Raw genomic sequence first — 6,000 nt, forward strand, 5'->3', positions numbered from 1 at the left:
GCCATGAAAAAATCTCTAAATGGAAGGGAAAAGTATGAAATGTCGTGAGACAACATTAATAAGAAGCCCTATGGGAGAAGGAAAACCCTCTATGTAAAAACCCTAGCAGCTAAGAGGTTCAGTTCCTAAGGACGGTCCTTTATGTGAAAGCCCAAGAAACTAAGAGGTTGGGTACCTAAGGAAATACAGTGGAATCCTATCTACACTAAATGGATTTGTGTCGCTGAGAAGAGTAACTGCTAGACGAGTAGGCACTTTAGAAGATGTTCAAATGGGTTGCTCGTTGGTGGATGGGTTGCACCTTTCGTAAGCTCAATCATAGAAGTTACTGGATGCTCACGCAAAAAGTGCACGTGGAAATTACTAAAAATAGTGCTCGTGCGTGGAGGGTTGTAGATGTTGGTTTGATCAAGCCTAAAGAAACACTGATGATAGAATATGGTGTGATGTTTAGCCTAATTGAAAACTTTGTCAAGAAAATGGCTTGCTGGATTCAAACGTGATTGGCCTAAGACTGAGGCCCATCAGACATTTGGAAAGGTTGGTAGCTGCTCGAGAATAATTGGTTTTTGTTTATGCAGCCACAATCATCATGTCTCCTTGTTTCTCGGACAAACATACTACGAAGGAAATTGAAAGCAATAATAAAAGTTGGGGCCTAAACTACAACCCCAATAAAGTGCTACTATACCACAAAATACTAAACCTATACACAAGTCTACAATTATTGATTTATTAAAAAACAAACAATTAGAAGTTGGCTTAAACCATTGCCTATGATGAGGACCCTTAGGACGCTAGTCATCACTTCTCTTGACAATGTGTTTATGTTGATGATATTGTTATCACAAGAAATGATGTCGCGATAATTGATCAATTAAAGAACCATTTGTTTAGCCATTTTTAGACAAAATATTCGGGTCGTTTAAAACATTTCCTTAGTATTGAAGTGGCACAATCAAAAGAAGGTGTCATCATTTCACAAAAAAAAAAAATATGCTCTTGATATTTTGGAGGAAACATACTTGACAAATTGCAAGCCCATTGAAAGTTCTATGGACTCAAATGAAAAGTTAATGAGAGATAAGGGTGAACTTTTCTCATATGCAAAGTGATATAGAAGGTTCGTTGGAAAATAAATCTACCTTACTATAACAAGACCTAGTCTTTCTTACCAAGTGGGAGTTGTGATATAGATTGGGTTGGTTGTCCAATTGATAAAAGATCTACATAGGGTACCATGTATTCCTTATATTGATCTAGTACATAGGCAAAATATCGATTATGGATCTAGCTACATGTGAAATCATGTCGATTAAACAACTCCTTCAAGAGTTGAAATGTTGGGAAAATGAGAAAATGAAGTTGTATTACAACAACCAGGCAAGCTTTCACATTGCCTTAAATCTGATGTTTCATGAGAGAACAAAACATATAGAAATTGATTGTCATTTTGTTAAAGAGAAGTTATTATTCAAGGATCTTATTACTTAGTTTGTCAACTCTAATGAACAACTTGCAATTATTCTAACTAAATCTCTAAGGGGGGCCTAGAACTCAATTTATATGTTCCAAGCTTGAAGCATATGATTTATATGCTCGAGCTTGAAGGGGAGTGTTGAAATGTAATATTTTTTGTTTTATTATTGTTCATGTATGGGAACCCAACTTTAAGGTTATGGTTTAGGGTTGTGCCTTGATTCTTTGTATTTTGCCTCTTTGTATTCCATATATACAGTAGTAAAACTGTAACATTGAGATAATTATTCATTTACTTCACTAAATCTCTTCAAGTACTTGAATCTCATGAAAAATTACTTCATAAACTCAACTTTTATTTAAAATGTTATCAATATTGATTCTAAGCTACTCAAATCCGAACTCCTTACTTAGAGGAAGGAAACAAATATGAATGCATTAGGACTTGAGCAAAGAATTTACAACAACTATAAATGAAGGCTGGAATGCACCAATGAAGATATTAACCCTTCTCCAAACTTCAGTGAAAATTAGAGAAAAATTTAAATTTGTAGAAACTATTTTGTGATGTAGTAGTCCCTTGTGATTCAGTCCAAACTAAGCTTTATATAGGCTACTAAGGGACTCAAACCTATAAAACCTAAATAAGTTATTGAAAAAATTAATAGCAAGTAAAACTAAGTACATATTGTTCGAACTAGCTAAAACAAGATTACAAGTCCAAAAGGTCACCAATTAAACAAGTCAACTCTACTTTATTGTCCAAGAGTTGGAAACGCCACAATCTAACAAATGAGTTAAGGAAGATTCGCCACAAAGAAATCCATCTTTGATAAGAATCAGAGTTCTAATACAACAACCAATAGAATATGTTGACAAAATGAAGAAGATGGACATCTTCCTTCAATAAGGAGTTTTGATGATGATGACTTATAAAGACTTGATGATGATGTATGGAAAAATGTTGAAGACTTAAAAAAAATGCTTGGATTCAAGAGATACATTGAAGACTAGTACATTTTATATTTAAAGTTCTCATTGTAATAGGTTTAAACTTTCTCTAGTTAGTTGTAAGATTCTTAAAACAACAGCCTGCTCGCAAAAAAAAAAAAAACTAAATTTTCGCAAAAATCAGTATGGGAATCGATTACCAACTCAAAACTTTTATTTTTCAAAAATCCACTTAACATATTTGATTACCACGAATGGTAATCAATTATCACTAGCAGTTATAACTTGGCTCTTCAAAAATGACTCGAAATAATCGATTACACTTCTGGTAATCGATTACTACTGGCAGTTATGAAATTATTTGTTCAAAAATGTATATGAGATAATCGAATTCCATTTTGGGTAATCAATTACCACTACAAAACTTTTTTTTCGACAACCACTGCAATAATCGATTATCTTAAGTGGTAATCGATTATCCTTGGCAGTTTCAGCTCAACTCTTCATTTCTAACTTAGCTTTTGAAAACCTCTTTGAATAGAACTCAGTTTCCAACTTCAAAAGGACCATTTTTAAGATTCAGAGTTCTTGTGTTGTGATTGCAAAGTGGTGCTCTGTGAGATTCTTAAAAATAGCTTTGAAAAGCCCAGTATGAGTGAGCGGTAACTTTTTCTAAGTGAGTTCTTAGAAGATTAAGTGTTGTGTTGTTGCGAGGAAAGTTGGTCATCCATTGTGTGACTCAGGGGAGTTTTTGTTCATCTCTTGTGGTTGTTCAAGAGAGGTGTTTTCTAATCCTTTACTCTTTTATAATTTGTTTGTAATCTAGTTATTATAGTGATTGAGTTAATCTCTTTGTTTAAGAGATTAACAATTGGACATAAAGTCTTTTGATCTGAACCAGTATAAATATCAGTGTTTATCTTCTTCCCTATACTCTTTATTTATCTACATTTGCATTTAAAGCTCTGATACTAATTGTTAGTATCGCGAAATAAGATGACTAAACAGTGGTCAAAAACCAAGAGGGGGGTTACTTTAAATGCAAATGCAGATAAATAAAGAGTTTAGGAAGAAGATAAAAAATGATATTTATATTGGTTCAGATCAAAAGACCCTACGCTCATTTATTAATCTATTAAACATAGATTTTAACTCAATCATTATAATAATCAGATTACAAACAAATTATAAAAGAGTAAAGGATTAGAAAACACCTCTCTTGAACAACCACAAGAGATGAACAAAAACTCCCCCTGAGTCACACAATGGATGACCAACTTTCCTCGCAACAACACAACACTTAATCTTCTAAGAACTCACTTAGAAAAAGTTACCGCTCACTCATACTAGGCTTTTCAAAGTTATTTTTAAGAATCTCACAAAGCACCACTTTGTAGAACTTGCCAAGGATAATTGATTACTACTTAATCGAAAGCTATGTCCTTTTTGCATACAATAGAGACATGTAACACAATTTATATTTCTAGAATGAGTTGTTCCTTTCTCTACCCATACTCTACGGGTTATTTTATTTTTATTCTTGGGAGCTTGCTTATTTTTATGAAAAACCTTTCTCCTAAACATTGGGTTTTCAAAACTTTTATTATTTGTTGCATCTTCTAGTTGTTTTTGAAGAATGTTAATATTAAACATATAACTTTTTCAAGATGCACATTCAACATTTTCATTCTCTTTATTTTCTAAAATTGAAATTTTATTTTTCAAAATTTCTTCTGCTTCAAAAGATTTTTCCAACATACTTTGTAAATCCTTAAAATCATATTTTAATTTTTTATGAGCAGCATCTAATTTACTGGATTTATGAAGTAGTTGTTGAAATGCATCATACAAAGAATCATAATCATTGTCATTACTACAAGAGCTTACCTCGATGTTAGAAGAGTGATGGTTAGGAATCAAACATAGATTTGCTTCCTCATTAGATTCACTAGAGCTGGATGAGCTATAAGAAGAACTTGAAGAAGAACTTGAATAGTTATCCTCCCGTTTATTTTTCTTGAAATATTTTCTACTCTTCTTTTCGTCCATCCTTTTTGAATTTGGGCAGTCTGCTTTTACATGACCAGTTTCTCCACATCCATAACATTTAAAGTTTGAGGAGGATCCTTGATTCTCCATCTTATTGCTCTAGAATTGATTTCTGCCTTTGGCCTTCATGAACTTTGTGAACTTCTTTATCATGAGACTAAGGTTCTCATCATCATCATCAAAATCTTCTTCTTTTTGCTTCTTGCCTTCAATTTTGAATGCAATATTCTTCTTTCTTCCTTGATCTTCTTCATCATTCAATCTACCCAGTTCAAGCTCCACTAGAAAAAAAACAGTAATTACCGACAGTCATATTCCGTCTGTAAAGCCAAAAATCCGTCGGTAATTTAGTTTTACCAACGGAAATGCGACGGGCAAAATTCTGTCGGTAAAAGGCCAGTTTGTAATATTTACCGACGGATACTGGCCGTCGAAAATTATCGACGGTCAGTATCCGTCGGTAATTACCGACGGCCAGTATCCGTCGGTAAAGGTTACCGAAGGAAGATTTTGTCGGTAAATCCTTCGGAAATGATATCATAAAAAAGTTGTCTTGTGCATATTACCGACAGATTTATCTGTCGGTAAATTGATTGTACATTACCGACGGATATATCCGTCGATAAATCCTTCGATAAAATTCGCCAAGACTGCAGAATCACTTGTAATATATAATTTACCACACCAATTCAACACAAGCAGACCTGCCAATTCAACACAAGCAGACCTGCTAATTGAACACAAACAGACCTGCCAATTCAGTACAGACCTGCATATTTACAATCAACTCATATAGACTACATAAATTCATACAAGATATCTAATAAGGAACTTCCAAATTCAATATGAACAATCAAACATAAGTTGTGGTGCAAAGACAATGTCAAATGTACACTAAGTTTAAACATAAATGTCATAAGTCATAAACTCTAATAATCTACATAGTCATCATCACAATCAGCAGGGTCTGCAGGGTCTGGACTTGGGTTGGGCAGCACTTGGTCGGGCTGCTCAGTGCTTGGTTGGACTGTTGTAGGCTGGGCAGGTGTAGGCTGTTGCTGAGACTGTGTTAGGTTGGATACAGCCTGTCGAAGGACTTGTTGGTCAGGAGGCAGAAGTGTCAGGAGTATGTTCTGTAATGACTGAAATTGACCTTTCAATTCTGCATAAGCCTGATCGTTTTCTTGCAATCATTGATCAGTTGCTTTTAGTTTTTCATCAGTTTCTTGCAGTCGTTGTTTGAGGAAGGTAACTTCTTTAGTACTGGAGGTGGATGTAGTAGATTGGGGCTTTATGCCACTGCTTCCACCTGCAAGTTGTCATGTCCCATATATTCTTCCTTTATTCTTACCCCCCACAACCTCAACCCAACACTTTGTCCTAATCGTATCATCTGCAGCAGGATCATCAATGATATCTTGCGATCCACCAGCACATGAGCCTTGTTCAGATCTGACCTGTTAAAGTCTATTCTCAAATTGTTCCTATATTAAATAAAATAATGAGAAATTAGTTAAATAA

Source organism: Vigna unguiculata, chromosome 8 (assembly GCF_004118075.2).
Source record: "Vigna unguiculata cultivar IT97K-499-35 chromosome 8, ASM411807v1, whole genome shotgun sequence".
Taxonomy (NCBI): Eukaryota; Viridiplantae; Streptophyta; class Magnoliopsida; order Fabales; family Fabaceae; genus Vigna; species Vigna unguiculata.